Below are 17,344 nucleotides of genomic sequence, written 5' to 3'. Positions count from 1 at the left end.
TGGAATGCTTAAAAAATAAGCTGGCGAAATTATGTAATGACACTGGACTAAAATGGGTAGAACTGCTGCCCTTAGCCTTGATGGTAATGCGATCTGCAAGTAACAGAACAACAGGTCTGTCACCGCATGAGATAGTTATGGGACGTCTCCAACGACCACCTTTTACTGCACCGTTTACTGCAAAACAAATGGGCATCCATAAAATGGAAGAAAATATGTTGAATTATTGTATTGCACCAACCAAATGTATTTCCAGCTTTCATTCACAGGTAAAAGAAGCCCAAGTCAAACCAGCGGAAGGGAAGTGTCATAATCTGGAGCCCGGACAATTCGTTTACCTCAAAATCTTTAAAAGAAAAAGCAGCCTACTACCAAGATTTGAAGGATCATACCAGGTCCTGTTGACAACTAATACTGCAATCAAGGTAAAAGAAAGACCAACATGGATCCATGCGTCCCATTGCAAAAGGGCACCCGACAAGGAGGAATGAATAAGGAACTGTATGGATTATAGGGACTGATAGTGCTGTGCTCAACAGGGTTGTGCCTTGTGTCATAGTACCAGGGGTACGGAAACACGAACAAAGGGAACTACTGGAAAATGTATTTATGGCAATGAGTCATAAGTATGCTCAAGAAAGGAACTTGTCTGACTGTTGGATTTTTCCCATGGACCTGTCCACTCCAAAGGGGGTATTCCCCTCAGATCCGTCCCCTTTAATGAATCAGAAATGGCAAAATGGTTAATAGTGCAAAATAGGACAAACCTAACCAAGGTGTCAGAAACGAAGGATCTAACAGAATGGAGGTCAGCAGGATATAATCTTACAACCTTCCAGGGATGGTATCAGCCAAAATATAATAATAGCCATCAGCCACCCTTCCTAATTATTACTCCCGGAAAAGGAAATCCTGAAGGTATAATATGCTTAGTAAGTGATGAAACTAAAGGACCAAAAGTGGGACACAGCAAGTGTCCCCAAATGACTAAATGGCAAGCCACGACAAATCACACTGACGGGAGAAAGATAGCAACCTTTAACTGGACTATGGTCCATAATAAAACCTCAGGTAAAAGGTGGGACCACTCGAGTATGGATGGCACGGAAGGACCAGAGACTGACGTCCTATAATTGCACTTACTTTATTTGTGGCCATAAAGCCTACCCATGGTTACCAGTCAACGAGATGGAGTCCTGTTACTTAGGATATGTGATACCCTTTATTAGGGCAACAAAGACTCTAAGGGATGCCTATGGAAGTCATAGACCTAAACGGGATTTGACATGGTTAAATGGAATAGTCAAGGTAATGATATCACCCTATGGAATAGCATCGAACGAATGGCAGTTACGGGAACTAGCTAATTTAGTAGAATCAGTAGTCAACACAACTTCCCAGGCCTTCGAAAGGGTAAATGATGAAATGGTAGCCATTCGAACGATGGCTCTCCAAATTCGTATGGCCTTAGATTATCTCCTAGCCAGAGAGGGAGGGACATGCGCGTTAATTGGTGAAGAAGGCTGTACGTATATCCCGGATAATTCAGAAGAGATCAGAAGTCTAGCTGAATATATTAGGAAAAAGGTGATAGAGTACAAACAAACTATTGGCCAGGGAGGTACCACCTTGTTGAATTGGGTATCTGGATGGCTGGGATCCCTAGAAAAATCCTTGGTACAGGGTTTGACCATATTCTTGCTGATAATCTTTGCTCTATACCTTTTGTTTGTATTAGTTAAGTGTTGCTGTGCCAGGTTAGGAAAAACAGTGTTACCAACCGAGACCACTGCTCGGGTTATGGTAGCAACAACTACTGAAGGCTCTTGTTTGGAAATGGAAATAGAAACTGTGCAAAATTAGAATGGATTAAGTTGTCCTTGTAAAGGACAAAAGGGGGAATGTGGAAATTTACTTTTAGAAGTTACATTTCCTGTTAAATGTACCCTTTTGTAATAAAACAAAATGGAGTCTCGGTTCTCCCAGAAGCCCCTGCAGCAGACAGCCTGCTTCTGCATAAACATACTAACCTTGACTGATAGCTGACTAAATTAATAAAAGCAGGAGCCATCTGTGTGAGTGAGGCAACCTTGAATATACTCACTCAGCCAGAGGCTTAACCACCAGATAACAGAAAGAATGTCCTGCTGTACTCCCTACTAATAACTGTTGCTATGCTAAACCTTAGAAGTACTAGATAAAGGTTGTATAGATATGTAAAGACTAAAGCAAGGATGTGGTGTTAATTAAGTGACTGAAGAACTCCTTATCTGTATTTGCTGACCGCAAGTGCAGAACTGACAGACGTGATGGAACCATAATTTGTTTGTTCTTCTGTATAAAGATATTGTGATTTTGTACCACTGTAGAAGTCTTCGCTCAGCCTTTGACTGAGTGAGGCTTTTCCTTGCAGCAAGTAAAACTTATTAAAGGAACATCTACCGGAGCTGTTTGTGTCAGAGTCTTATATTGAGAGTTAAATTGAGAGTCGAGATTTTGACAAGTTTCTCCTCATCTCAGTCCTAAATGGCTTACCCCTTATCCTTAGACTGTGTCCCCTGGTTCTGGACTTCCCCAACATCGGGAACATTCTTCCTGCATCTAACCAGTCCAGTCAGAATTTTATGTTTCTATGAGATTCCCTCTCATCCTTCTAAACTCCAGTGAATAAAGGCCCAGTCGATCCAGTCTCTCCTCATATGTGTAAGGGGTTTTCACAGGGTTGTTGTGCCTTGGGTGTATCTCTCTGGGCTTCTGCCCTCACAGCTTATGCCTGGCCTGTGAGGTACTCTGAGTGCCGCAAGAGCACCCCTGGAGAGACTGTGTCCACAGCTTATGAAGGGGGTTTTGAGACTCGTGCGTCCCCACAGCTTATGCCTAGCCTGTGAGGCACCTGTGAGTGTCAAACACTCCTAACCCCTTCTTCCCTAGCCTGTGACACACAGTTGAGCGTTTTCGAGGCGCTCCTAGCTTCCCTTACACGGTTCTGACATAAGACTCACGATCAGGAGATGTAATACAATAGAACTGAGACAAGGTCCAAGAGGAACTTTAGGCTTCCAATTTATTTGACAAGGTGTAACTCAACAAACAGCAATACACCAACAAAACAATCCCCCTAAATCCCACTAAAACGGACCCAACGAAAATCTTTACACCAGTTTAGCAGTACAATGCCCAACCTCCCACCTTTCCTGGCCTAACTGAGTTGGGAGTTCTGGGGACCAGAGGTTATACTCACTACTGTGCCTTTCGCAGTCTGGTGGTTTGTTTCTTCTATCTTCGGTGTCTTCGGACACTGGTTTTCCTTCAGTGTCGAGAGGCTTGCTGGTTGTGGTTGTTGGATGACGAGGGCAGGGAAAATCATCACTTCTTTCTTCACTACGTCAGAAACCCCTTTTTTTATAGCCAGATTATCCAGTCCGCCTCTCCTGCTGAAGTCGATTCTTCTCATTGGTGGACTTTTTGATTTTGAAAAATGCAGCAGTTTTAGATTAGGGTTTTTTTTTCCACTGATGTTAACCTACTCAAGGTTTGAGTGGGTGTTGATTGCATTGGCCTCCTGTAGCCATTGTGCTAGTCTGGCCTGAGCCAGATATTTCTATGCCTGATGAAAAAGGTGTTGGAATGTGTATATGGCATTGTTTAAATGCTAATGTTTTCAAGGGGCAAGTTTCGAGGGTATACAGTTCCCAGACAATTTGAATAGTTCCAATGTCCAAACTGGCCCTTTTGATATTGACCCCACCCCTTTTCTTGCAGACCCAACATACACATTTAAAAATCCCAAATTCGATTAAAGTTCGTAGTTTCTTCCATGTACACTTTAGGATTTCAAACTTTCTGGTAGATAGTTCCAAATTAAATTCCCTTTCCTATGAGTCCATAGTGGGGGGGGGGGGTTATCCATGAATGCACCCCCTTTTATCCCCTGCAGGCCTCGTCTGCCTCTATAAAAATCATTTGTGTCCCAAAGTTTTCCTTCCATCGGTTTCAATTCACAGCACAGACTGATCCCACACCCTTTTCCTTCTGGGTAAAATGAGGGGGTTTTTGTCCTCCCCTACATATGTCAGACCAGCCATCCCGGGAATCAGTCTGGTGAACTTTCGCTGCACTCCCTCAATAGCAAGAACGTCCTTCCTCAAATTAGTAGACCAAAACTGAACACGATATTCCAGGTGAGGCCTCACCAAGGCCCTGTACAACTGCAGTAAGACCTCCCTGCTCCTATACTTAAAACCCCTAGCCATGAAGGCCAACATACCATTTGCTTTCTTCACCGCCTGCTGTACCTGCATGCCAACCTTCAACGACTGATGTACCATGACACCCAGGTCTCGTTTCACCTCCTCTTTTCCTAATTTTTCGCCATTCAGACAATATTCTGCCTTCGTGTTTTTGTCCCCAGAGTGGATAACCTCACACTTATCCACATTATACTGCATTGCCATGCATTAGCCCACTCACCTAACCTGTCCAAGTCACCCTGCAGCCTCTTAGCATCCTCCTCATAGCTCACACTGCCACCTAGTTGAGTGTCATCTGCAAACTTGGAGATATTACACTCAATTCCTTCATCTAAATCATTAATATATATTGTAAATAACTGGGGTCCCAGCACTGAGCCCTGCGGCACCCCACTAGTCACTGCCTGCCATTCTGAAAAGGGCCCTTTTATCCCAACTCTCTGCTTCCTGTCTGCCAACCAGTTCTCTATCCAAGTCAGTCCATTACCCACAATACCACGTGCTTTAATTTTGCACACCAATCTCTTGTGTGGGACCTTGTCAAAAACCTTTTGGAAGTCCAAATACACCACATCCACTGGTTCTCCCTTTTCCAGTCTACTAGTTACATCCTCAAAAAATTCCAGAAGATTTGTCAAGCATGATTTCCCTTTCATAAATCCATGTTGACTTGGACCAATCCTGTCACTGCTTTCCAAATGCACTGCTATTTCATCTTTAATAATCGATTCCAACATTTTCCCCACTACTGATGTCAGGCTAACCGGTCTATAATTATCCGTTTTCTCTCTCCCTCCTTTTTTAAAAAGTGGTGTTACTTTAGCTACCCTCCAGTCCATAGGAACTGATCCAGAGTCGATAGACTATTGGAAAATGATCACCAATGCATCCACTATTTCTAGGGCCACTTCCTTAAGTACTCTGGGATGCGGACCATCAAGCCCCGGGGATTTATCGGCCTTCAATCCCATCAATTTCCCTAACACAATTTCCCGCCTAATAAGGATATCTTTCAGTTCCTCTTCTCACTAGACCCACTGTCCCCTAGTACTTCTGGAAGGTTATTTGTGTCTTCCTTCATGAAGACAGAACCAAAGTATTTGTTCAACTGGTCTGCCATTTCTTTGTTCCCCATTATAAATTCACCTGAATCTGACTGCAAGGGACCTACGTTTGTCTTCACTAATCTTTTTCTCTTCACCTATCTATAGAAGTTTTTATGTTCCCAGCAAACTTCCTCTCATATTCTATTTTCCCTTTCCTAATTAAACCCTTTGTCCTCCTCTTCTGAATTCTAAATTTCTCCCAGTCCTCAGGTTTGCTGCTTTTTCTGGCCAATTTATGTGCCTCTTCCTTGGATTTAACTATATCCTTTATTTCCCTTGTTAGCCACGGTTGAGGCACCTTTCCCATTTTATTTTTTACTCCAGACAGGGATGTACAATTGTTGAAGTTCATCCATGTGATCTTTAAATATTTGCCATTGCCTATCCACCGTCAACCCTTTAAGTATCATTTGCCAGTCTATTCTAGCCAATTCATGTCTCATACCGTCGAAGTTACCTTTATAAAACACTGGTTCGGCCTCAACTGGAGTATTGTGTCCAATTCTGGACACTGCACTTTAGGAAGGATGTGAAGGCCATAGAGAGGGCGTAGAAAAGATTTGCAAGAATGGTTCCAGGGATGAGGGACTTCAGTTATGTGGATAGACTGGAGAAGCTGTGGTTCTCCTTGGAGGAGAGAAGGTTGAGAGGAGATTTGATAGGGGTATTCAAAATCATGAGGAGCCTAGACAGAGTAGCTAGAGAGAAACTGTTCCCATTGGTGGAGGGGTCGAGAACCAGCGGACACAGATTTAAGGTGATTGGCAGAAGGCGACATGCGAAAATAATTTTTACACAGCGAGTGGTTATGATCTGGAATGCACGGCCTGAAAGGGTGGTGAAGGCAGATTCAATCACAGCTTTCAAAAGGGAATTGGATAAGTATCTCAAGGAAAATAATTTGCAGGGCTACAGAGAAAGGGCGGAGGAGTGGGACTGGCTGAAATGCTCTTACAGAGAGTCGGCACAGGTTCAACGGGCCGAATGACCTCCTTCTGTGCTGTAACCATTCTATGATTCTAGGGAGGAAATTCCAGGATTTTGACCCAGCGTCGATGAAGGAACGGCAATATTACACAGGATTACACAGGATATATGGCACAAAACAAGCCATTCGGCCCAACCAGTACATCCCGGTGTTTATGCTCCACTCCAGCCTCCTCCCGTCTTTCCTCATCTAAATCTATCAGCATAACCCTCTATTCCTTTCTCCCTCATATGCTTGTCGAGCCTCCCCTTAAATGCATCTAAACTATTCAATTCAACCATTCCCTGTGGTAGTGAGTCCCATATTCTCACTCTTTGGGTAAAGAAGTTTCTTCTGAATTCCCTATTGGATTTCTTGGTGACTATCTTTTATTGATGGCCTCTAGTTATGCTCTTCCCCACAAGTGGAATCATTCTCTCCGTATCCACTCTATCAAAACCTTTCATAATTTTAAAGACCTCTATTAGGTCAACCTTCGGCCTTTTATTTTTCAAGAGAAAAGAGACCCAGACTGTTCATCCTTTCCTGATATGTATACCCTCGCATTCCTTGTAAATCTTCTCTGTGCCCTCTCCAGTGCCTCTATATCCTTTTTAAATTATGGCGACCAGAACTGTACGCAGTACTCTAAGTGTGGTCTAACCAAGATCCTATACAGGTTTAGCATAACTTCCCTATTTTTCAATGCTCTACCTCTAGAAATAAACCCTAGTGCTTGGTTTGCTTTTTTACGGCCTTGCTAACCTGTGTCGCAACTTTTAGTAATTTGAGTATTTGTACTCCGAGATCCCTTCGTTCCTCCACCCCACCCAGACTTGCAACCTCCCAGTAATAAGTGACCGCCCTATTATTCATATCAAAATGTAATACCTCACATTTATCTTGAACTTAATTTGTCAACTATATGCCCATTCTGCAAGTTTATTAATGTCCTCCTGTAATTTGTTGCAGTCCACCTCAGTATTGACTATCCCCCCCTAATTTGGTGTCATCCACAAATTTAGAAATTGTGTTTTTCATTCCAAAGTCTAAATCATTAATACAAATTGGGAACAGCAGTGGTCCCAGCACTGATCCTTGTGGAACACCACTACGCACTGTGCCACTGTGAATAGCTACCCTTTACCCCACTCTCTGCTTTCTGTCTTGAAGCCAGCTAGCTATCCATTCTGCTACTTGCCCCCTGACTCCGCATTCTCTGACCTTGTTCATCAGGCTATTCTGGGGCACCTTATCGAAGGCCTTTTGAAAATCTAGATAAATTACATCTACTGCATTACCCTGGTCTACTCTCTCTGTTACCTCTTCAAAAAATTCAATGAGGTCGGTCAAGCAAGACTTGCCCTTTTGAAATCCATACCGATTATTCATTATTATATTTTTGGTTTCTAGATGTTCTTTTATTTTCTCCTTTAGTAAGGATTCTTTTATTTTTCCTACCACTGATGTTAAGCTGACTGGTCTATAATCCCCTGGACATGTTCGTTCCTCCTTCTTAAATATAGGTATTACGTTAGCTGTCCGTCAGTCCTCTGGCACTACACCTTTTTCTAACGAATTATTAAATATGTGTAGTACTGCCTCTGCTATCGCTTCCCTCGATTATTTTAAAATGCCGTGGATGCAATCCATCTGGACCAGGGGCTTTATCCTCTTTGAGTTTGATTAGTTTATTTAATATATCCCCTCTTTCTATTTTAAATGCGTTTATCTCATTACTAATCTCATCATCCAATGTCATGTCCCCCTGTTCTATCTCCCTGGTAAATACTGAAGCAAAGTAATTATTTAACATTGTTGCCATCTCTGTATCTTTATCTGTGGTATTATCCTGTCTATCCCTGAATGGGCCGACTCCCATCCCAACCTTTCTTTTTTTATTGATGTGCCTGTAACATATTTTACTATTTTGTTTTATGTTCCTTGATATATTTCCGGATGATGTGCAACTTGGAGAGGAGCTTTCACGTGCTGGTGTTCCAATGTGTCTGCTGCCCTTGTCCTTCTAGGTGGCAGAGGTCGCAGGTTTGGGAGGTGCTGTCGAAGAAGCCTTGGCGAGTTGCTGCAGTGCATCTTGTAGATGGTACACACTGCAGCCACGCTGCGCCGGTGGTGGAGGGAGTGAATGTTTAAGGTGGTGGATGGGGTGCCAATCAAGTGGGCTGCTTTGTCCTGGATAGTGTCGAGCTTCTGAGTGTTGTTGGAGCTGCACTGATCCAGGCAAGTGGAGAGTATTCCATCACACCCCTGACTTGTGCCATGCAGGTGGTAAAGTGACTTTGGGGAGTCTTAAAATTAAGAATGAGGCCAATCAGCCCTCGAGACTGTTCCGTCATTCAATCCTGTCTTGGCTCCATATCCTTGGCTGGAGTGAGGAGGTGAGCCACAGATACTCAGCCTCTGACCTGCTGTCGTAGCCACAGCTGGTCCAGTGCAGTTTCTGTTCAATGGTGACCCCCCAGGATGTTGATGGTGGGGCACACAGATATGATTGTTATTTATATAGATTTCCAGAAGGCATCCAATAAGGTTCCACACAAAAGATTAATGGCAATAATGAGAGCATATGGATTTTGAGGTAGCCCTGTCACTTGGGTTGGAAACTGGTTGAGAGGTAGGAGACCGAGAGTGCGGATAAAGGGGATGTACTCATATTGGCAGGACTATTATCTGAATGGTGACAGATTAGGAAAAGGGGAGGTGCAACGAGACCTGGGTATCATGGTACATCAGTCATTGAAGGTTGGCATGCAGGTACAGCAGACGGTTAAGAAAGCAAATGGCATGTTGGCCTTCATAGCGAGAGGATTTGAGTACAGGGGCAGGGAGGTGTTGCTACAGTTGTACAGGGCCTTGGTAAGGCCAGATCTGGGGTATTGTGTACAGTTTTGGTCTCCTAACTTGAGGAAGGACATTCTTGCTATTGAGGGAGTGCAGCGAAGGTTCACCAGACTGATTCCCAGGATGGCAGGACTGACATATCAAGAAAGACTGGATCAACTGGGCTTGTATTCACTGGAGTTCAGAAGAATGAGAGGGGATCTCATAGAAACGTTTAAAATTCTGATGGGTTTAGACAGGTTAATGCAGGAAGAATTTCCCAATGTTGGGGAAGTCCAGAACCAGGGGTCACAGTCTAAGGATAAGGGGTAAGCCATTTAGGACCGAGATGAGGAGAAACTTCTTCACCCAGAGAATGGTGAACCTGTGGAATTCTCTACCACAGAAAGTTGTTGAGGCCAATTCACTAAATATATTCAAAAAGGAGTTAGATGTAGTCCTTACTACTAGGGGGATCAAGGGGTATGGCGAGAAAGCAGGAATGGGGTACTGAAGTTGCATGTTCAGCCATGAACTCATTGAATGGTGGTGCAGGCTAGAAGGGCTGAATGGCCTACTCCTGCACCTATTTTCTATGTTTCTATGTGAGAAGTGATTGTTCTGCGGCTTGAAATTCATCATATTTGTTAATGACTGAAGGAATAGAGGCGGCGAAATTGCACTGTCAGGCAGTCCCTCGAAATCGTGACATCGTCTCCACAAACTCTCGGTGCACCCCCCTCCCCTGGGAAAAATGAGTTCTTGGGTGACTGAACAGTCCAATACGGGAACTACGGTCTCTGTCACAGGTGGGACAGACAGTGGTTGAAGGAAAGTGAGGGTGGGGAGTCTGGTTTGCCGCACGCTCCTTCCGCTGCCTGCGCTTGCTTTCTGCATGCTCTCGGCGACGAGACTCAAGGTGCTCAGCGCCCTCCCGAATGCTCTTTCTCCTCTTAGAGCAGTCTTTGGCCAGGGAGTCCCAGGTATCAGTGGGGATGTTGCACTTTATCAGGGAGGCTTTGAGGGTGCCCTTGTAGTGTTTCCTCTGCACACCTGGGGCTCGCTTGCCGTGTAGGAGTTTCCGAGTAGAGCGCTTGCTTTGGGAGTCTTGAGTGCTTGTGGGCGGTGACCTTCTGGGGCAGGGGCTCTTAGAGCCTGGCACAGAAGTCCCGCCCCCACCGTGGAATTGCCCTTATCGCCCCTGAAAGGAAGCGGAGCGCAATTTCCCGCGCTCCACTTCCTTTGGGGGCAGTAACCGCTGAAGGAAATGCTGCGCGGATGCTCGACGTAGCTCTGACACGCTTCAATGCCCCTCCCCTTTGATTAAAGGGGTGGGTGACTGCTCAGTCTGCACGGCCTCTGACGGCCTCAACTAGATCACCAGGGCAGCGGGCAATCGGGCGAGCAGCACGGCACCCAAGGGGGAGCGCCAGGCTGCAAGTCGAGAGTCGGCTGACAAAAAAAGCTGGCGGCCCGGGGTGCTGGCACCCTCCTCTTTAAGCAGCACCCCGAGAGCGGATGTCTGCAAACCTCGCGGCCCGCAGGGCAATTTCCCACGCGGGGCGTTAAGGGGTCGGCGATGACGTCATCGCCGGTGGCCCGAGGCGATGTACGTGGCAGCGTGGCAGCGTGGCAGCATCTCCACAAACTCTCGGTGCACCCCCCTCCCCCGGACAAAAAGTATCTTGCCGCCCCGGAGGTGCTAACGGGGCTACAAAAAGGGGCAATTTCACCCCAAGAGAGTTGAATATCCAAGCTGCAGGTGACAATGTTAGGAGGCACCGTGAGAAATGCAGATGGGAACAGAAAGTTGCAAAGGGACATAGACAGACTGAGTGAGTGGGAAAAACTGGCAGACGGAGTTCATTGTGGGCAAGTGTGAGGTCATCCGCTTTGGACCCAAGAAAAATAAATCAGACTACATAAGAACATAAGAACATAAGAATTAGGAACAGGAGTAGGCCATCTAGCCCCTCGAGCCTGCTCCGCCATTCAACAAGATCATGGCTGATCTGGCCGTGGACTCAGCTCCACTTACCCGCCCGCTCCCCGTAACCCTTAATTCCCTTATTGGTTAAAAATCTATCTATCTGTGATTTGAATACATTCAATGAGCTAGCCTCAACTGCTTCCTTGGGCAGAGAATTCCACAGATTCACAACCCTCTGGAAGAAGAAATTCCTTCTCAACTTGGTTTTAAATTGGCTCCCCCGTATTTTGAGGCTGTGCCCCCTAGTTCTAGTCTCCCCGACCAGTGGAAACAACCTCTCTGCCTCGATCTTGTCTATCCCTTTCATTATTTTAAATGTTTCTCTAAGATCACCCCTCATCCTTCTGAACTCCAACAAGTAAAGACCCAGTCTACTCAATCTATCATCATAAGGTAACCCCCTCATCTCCTGAATCAGCCCAGTGAATTGTCTCTGTACCCCCTCCAAAGCTAGTATATCCTTAAGTAAGGTGACCAAAACTGCACACAGTACTCCAGGTGCGGCCTCACCAATACCCTATACAGTTCCAGCAGGACCTCCCTACTTTTGTACTCCATCCCTCTCACAATGAAGGCCAACATTCCATTTGCCTTCCTGATTACCTGCTGCACCTGCAAACTAACTTTTTGGGATTCATGCACAAGAACCCCCAGGTCCCTCTGCACCGCAGCATGTTGTAATTTCTCCCCATTCAAATAATATTCCCTTTTACTGTTTTTTTTCCCAAGGTGGATGACCTCACATTTTCCGACATTGTATTCCATCTACCAAACCTTAGCCCATTCGCTTAACCTATCTAAATCTCTTTGCAGCCTCTCTGTGTCCACTACACAACCTGCTTTCCCACTAACCTTTGTGTCATCTGCAAATTTTGTTACATTACACTCTGTCCCCTCTTCCAGATCATCTATGTATATTGTAAACAGTTGTGGTCCCAGCACCGATCCCTGTGGCACACCACTAACCACCGATTTCCAACCCGAAAAGGACCCATTTATCCCGACACTCTGCTTTCTGTTTGCCAGCCACTTCTTGATCCATGCTAATACATTTCCTCTGACTCCGCGTACCTTTATCTTCTGCAGTAACCTTTTGTGTGGCACCTTATCGAATGCCTTTTGGAAATCTAAATACACCACATCCATCGGTACACCTCTATCCACCATGCTCGTTATATCCTCAAAGAATTCCAGTAAATTAGTTAAACATGATTTCCCTTTCATGAATCCATGTTGCGTCGGCTTGATTGCACTATTCCTATCTAGATGTCCCGCTATTTCTTCCTTAATGATAGCTTCAAGCATTTTCCCCACTACAGATGTTAAACTAACCGGTCTATAGTTACCTGCCTTTTGTCTGCCCCCTTTTATAAACAGAGGCGTTACATTAGCTGCTTTCCAATCCGATGGTACCTCCCTAAAGTCCAGAGAACTTTGGTAGATTATAACAAATGCATCTGCTATAACTTCCAGCATCTCTTTTAATACCCTGGGATGCATTTCATCAGGACCAGGGGACTTGTCCTCCTTGAGTCCCATTAGCCTGTCCAGCACTACACCCCCTAATGATAGTGATTGTCTCAAGGTCCTCCCTTCCCACATTCCCGTGACCAGCAACTTTTGGCATGGTTTTTGTGTCTTCCACTGTGAAGACCGAAGCAAAATAATTGTTTAAGGTCTCAGCTATTTCCACATTTCCCATTATTAAATCCCCCTTCTCATCTTCTAAGGGACCAACATTTACTTTATTTTCTGAATGGTGAGAAACTGGGAATTATAGAGGAGCAAAGATATTAACAAAAATAAAGACTTGCATTTATATAGCGCTTTTTACAACCGTACAATGTCCCAATGCACTTTACAGCCAATGAAGTACTTTTGGCGTTCAAACAAATGCTGGAAATCTCAGCGGGTCAGGCAGCATCTGTGGAGAGAAACAGAGCTAACGTTTCAAGTCGATGACCCTTCGTCAGAACTGGCCATCAACCTGAAATGTTAACTCTGTTCTCTCTCCACATATGCTGCCTGACCCGCTGAGATTTTCAGCATTATCTGTTTTTATTTCAGATTCGAGCATCCGCAGTATTTTGCTTGAGTACTTTTGGAGTGTAGTCACTGTTGTAATTTGGAAACGTGGCAGCCAATTTGTGCACAGCAAGCTCGCACAAACAGCAATGTAATGATGACCAGATAATCTGAGTTAGTGATGTTGATTGAGAGATAAATATTGTCCAGAACGCCCCTGCTCTTTTTCGAAATACTGTCATGGGATCTTTTGCATCCACCTGAGGGCAGACGAGATCTCAGTTTAACGTCTCATCTGAAAGACGGCAACTCCGACAGTGCAGCACTTCCTCAGCATCGCACTGGAGTGTCAGCCTAGATTTATGCGTTCAAGTCTCTGGAGTGGGATTGTGAACACACAGCCTTTTGACTCAGAGGTGACAGTGCTACCCAATGAGCAACAGTGGATACAACCAAGTTAGGGAATCCAAGTACACAAATCATTTACAGCGAGTGCACAGTTACAAAAAGCAATGAAAGAAAGCGAATTGAATGCTCCCTTTATCTCAAGGGGGCTGGAATACAATGTGCTTCACCAGTGCAAAGCCCTGGCCAGACCCCATGTGGAATATTGCATGAAAATTCTTGGAGTGGGTGCAGTGCAGATTCACCAGAACGATACAGGGGTTAGAGGGTTAAATTATGAGGCCAGGTTGCATAAACGGCCTCGAGGTTAGAAGAGTGAGGGATGATGTGATTACGGTGTTTAAAAAGTTAAAAGGATTCAATAGGGGAGATATGGAGAAACTGTTTGATCTGAAGGGGACAAAAATGAGACAAACTTGGATAGTATGCACCTCTTTTCGCCCGGACGTGACGCCATGACCGACTCCTGTGAAATTGCACAGCAGTTTAGCGGTGGTTCTACCTGATATCGCCTCGCCCCTGTCACGATCGCCCCGCCCCTGTCACTATCGCCCCGCTCCTGTCACTATCGCCCCGCCCCTGTCACTAACGCCCCGCTCCTGTCACTAACGCCCCGCTCCTGTCACTATCGCCCCGCCCCTGTCACTAATGCCCCGCTCCTGTCACTATCGCCCTGCCCCTGTCACTATCGCCCCGCCCCTGTCACTATCGCCCCGCTCCTGTCACTATCGCCCCGCCCCTGTCACTAATGCCCCGCTCCTGTCACGATCGCTCCGCCCCCTGTCACTATCGCCCCGCCCCTGTCACTATCGCCCCGCCCCTGTCACGATCGCCCCGCCCCTGTCACTATCGCCCCGCTCCTGTCACTATCGCCCCGCCCCTGTCACTAACGCCCCGCTCCTGTCACTATCGCCCCGCCCCTGTCACTAATGCCCCGCTCCTGTCACTATCGCCCTGCCCCTGTCACTATCGCCCCGCCCCTGTCACTATCGCCCCGCTCCTGTCACTATCGCCCCGCCCCTGTCACTAATGCCCCGCTCCTGTCACGATCGCTCCGCCCCCTGTCACTATCGCCCCGCCCCTGTCACTATCGCCCCGCCCCTGTCACTATCGCCCCGCTCCTGTCACTATCGTCCCGATCCTGTCACTATCGCCCCGCCCCTGTCACTATCGCCCCGCCACTGTCACTATCGCTCCGCTCCTGTCACTATCGCCCGCCCCTGTCACTATCGCCCCGCCCCTGTCACTATCGCCCCGTTCCTGTCACTATCGCTCCGCTCCTATCACTATCGCCCGCCCCTGTCACTATCGCCCCGCCCCTGTCACTATCGCCCGCCCCTGTCACTATCGCCCCGCTCCTGTCATTATCGCCCGCCCCTGTCACTATTGCCCCACCCCTGTCACTATCGCCCCGCCCCTGTCACTATCGCCCCGCACCTGTCACTATCGCCCCGCTCCTGTCACTATCGCCACACCCCTGTCACTATCGTCCCGCCCATGTCACTATCGTCCCGCTCCTGTCATTATCGCCCCGCTCCTGTCACTATCGCCCCGCCCCTGTCACTATTGCCCCGCTCCTGTCACTAACGCCCTGCTCCTGTCACTATCGCCCCGCCCCTGTCACTATCGCCCCTGTTTCTATTGCCCCGCCCCTGTCACTATCGCCCCGCCCCTGTCACTATCGCCCCGCCCCTGTCACGATCGCCCCTGTCACTATTGCCCCGCTCCTGTCACTATCGCCCCGCCCCCTGGCACTATCGCCCCGCTCCTGTCACTATCGCCCCGCTCCTGTCACTATCGTCCAGCTTTTGTCACTATCGCCCCGCTCTTGTCACTATCGCCCCGCTCCTGTCACTATCGCCCCGCTCCTGTCACTATTGCCCCGCTCCTGTCACTATCACTCCTGTCAGTATCGTCCCGCTCCTGTCACTATCGCCTGTCCCCTGTCACTATCGCCCCGCTCCAGTCACTATCGATCCTGTCACTATCGTCCCGCTCCTGTCACTATCGCCCGTCCCCTGTCACTATCGCCCCGTTCCTGTCACTATTGCCCCACTCCTGTCACTATCGCTCCTGTCACTATCGTCCCGCTCCTGTCACTATCGCCCGTCCCCTGTCACTATCGCTCCGGTCCTGTCATTATCGCCCCGCTCCTGTCACTATCGCCCCGCTCCTGTCACTATCGCCCCGCCCCTGTCACTATCGCCCCGCTCCTGTCACTATCGCCCCGCTCCTGTCACCATCGTCCCGCTCCTGTCACCATCGCCCAGCTCCTGTCACTATCGTCCCGCTCCTGTCACTATCGTCCCGCTCCTGTCACTATCGCCCCGCTCCTGTCACTAACGCCCCGCTCCTGTCACTATCGCCCCGCCCCTGTCACTATCGCCCCTGTCTCTATTGCCCCGCCCCTGTCACTATCGCCACGCCCCGTCACTATCGCCCCGATCCTGTCACTATCGCCCCGCCCCTGTCACTATCACCGCTGTCACTATTGCCCCGCCCCTGTCACTATCGCCCCGCCCCTGTCACTATTGCTCTGCTCCTGTCACTATCGCCCCGCTCCTGTCACTATCGCACCGCCCCTGTCACTATCGCCCCGCCACTGTCACTATCGCCCCTGTCACTATCGCCCCGCTCCTGTCACTATCGCCCCGCCCCCTGTCACTATCGCCCCGCTCCTGTCACTATCGCCCCGCTCCTGTCACTATCGTACAGCTCCTGTCACTCTTGCCCTGCTCTTGTCACTATCGCCCCGCTCCTGTCACTATCGCCCCGCTCCTGTCACTATTGCCCCGCTCCTGTCACTATCGCTCCTGTCACTATCGTCCCGCTCCTGTCACTATCGCCTGTCCCCTGTCACTATCGCCCCGCTCCTGTCACTATTGCCCCACTCCTGTCACTATCGCCCCTGTCTCTATTGCCCCACCCCTGTCACTATCGCCACGCCCCGTCACTTTCGTCCCGCTCCTGTCACTATCGCCTGTCCCCTGTCACTATCGCCCCGCTCCTGTCACTATCGCCTCTCTCCTGTCACTATCGCCCCACCCCTGTCACTATCGCCCCGCTCCTGTCACTATTGCCCCACCCCTGTCACTATCGCCCCGCCCCTGTCACTATCGCCCCGCACCTGTCACTATCGCCCCGCCCCTGTCACTATCGCCCCGCTCCTGTCACTATCGCCACACCCCTGTCACTATCGTCCCGCTCCTGTCACTATCGTCCCGCCCCTGTCACTATCGCCCCGCCCCGTCACTATCGTCCCGCTCCTGTCACTATCGTCCCGCCCCTGTCACTATCGTCCCGCCCATGTCACTATCGTCCCGCTCCTGTCACTATTGCCCCGCTCCTGTCACTAACGCCCTGCTCCTGTCACTATCGCCCCGCCCCTGTCACTATCGCCCCTGTCTCTATTGCCCCGCCCCTGTCACTATCGCCCCGCCCCTGTCACTATCGCCCCGCCCCTGTCACTATCGCCCCTGTCACTATTGCCCCGCTCCTGTCACTATCGCCCCGCCCCCTGGCACTATCGCCCCGCTCCTGTCACTATCGCCCCGCTCCTGTCACTATTGTCCAGCTCTTGTCACTATCGCCCCGCTCTTGTCACTATCGCCCCGCTCCTGTCACTATCGCCCCGCTCCTGTCACTATTGCCCTGCTCCTGTCACTATCACTCCTGTCAGTATCGTCCCGCTCCTGTCACTATCGCCTGTCCCCTGTCACTATCGCCCCGCTCCAGTCACTATCGATCCTGTCACTATCGT

The sequence above is a fragment of the Pristiophorus japonicus genome, chromosome 5, assembly GCF_044704955.1.
Source record: "Pristiophorus japonicus isolate sPriJap1 chromosome 5, sPriJap1.hap1, whole genome shotgun sequence".
Taxonomy (NCBI): Eukaryota; Metazoa; Chordata; class Chondrichthyes; family Pristiophoridae; genus Pristiophorus; species Pristiophorus japonicus.
This window is presented reverse-complemented; position numbering follows the sequence as displayed.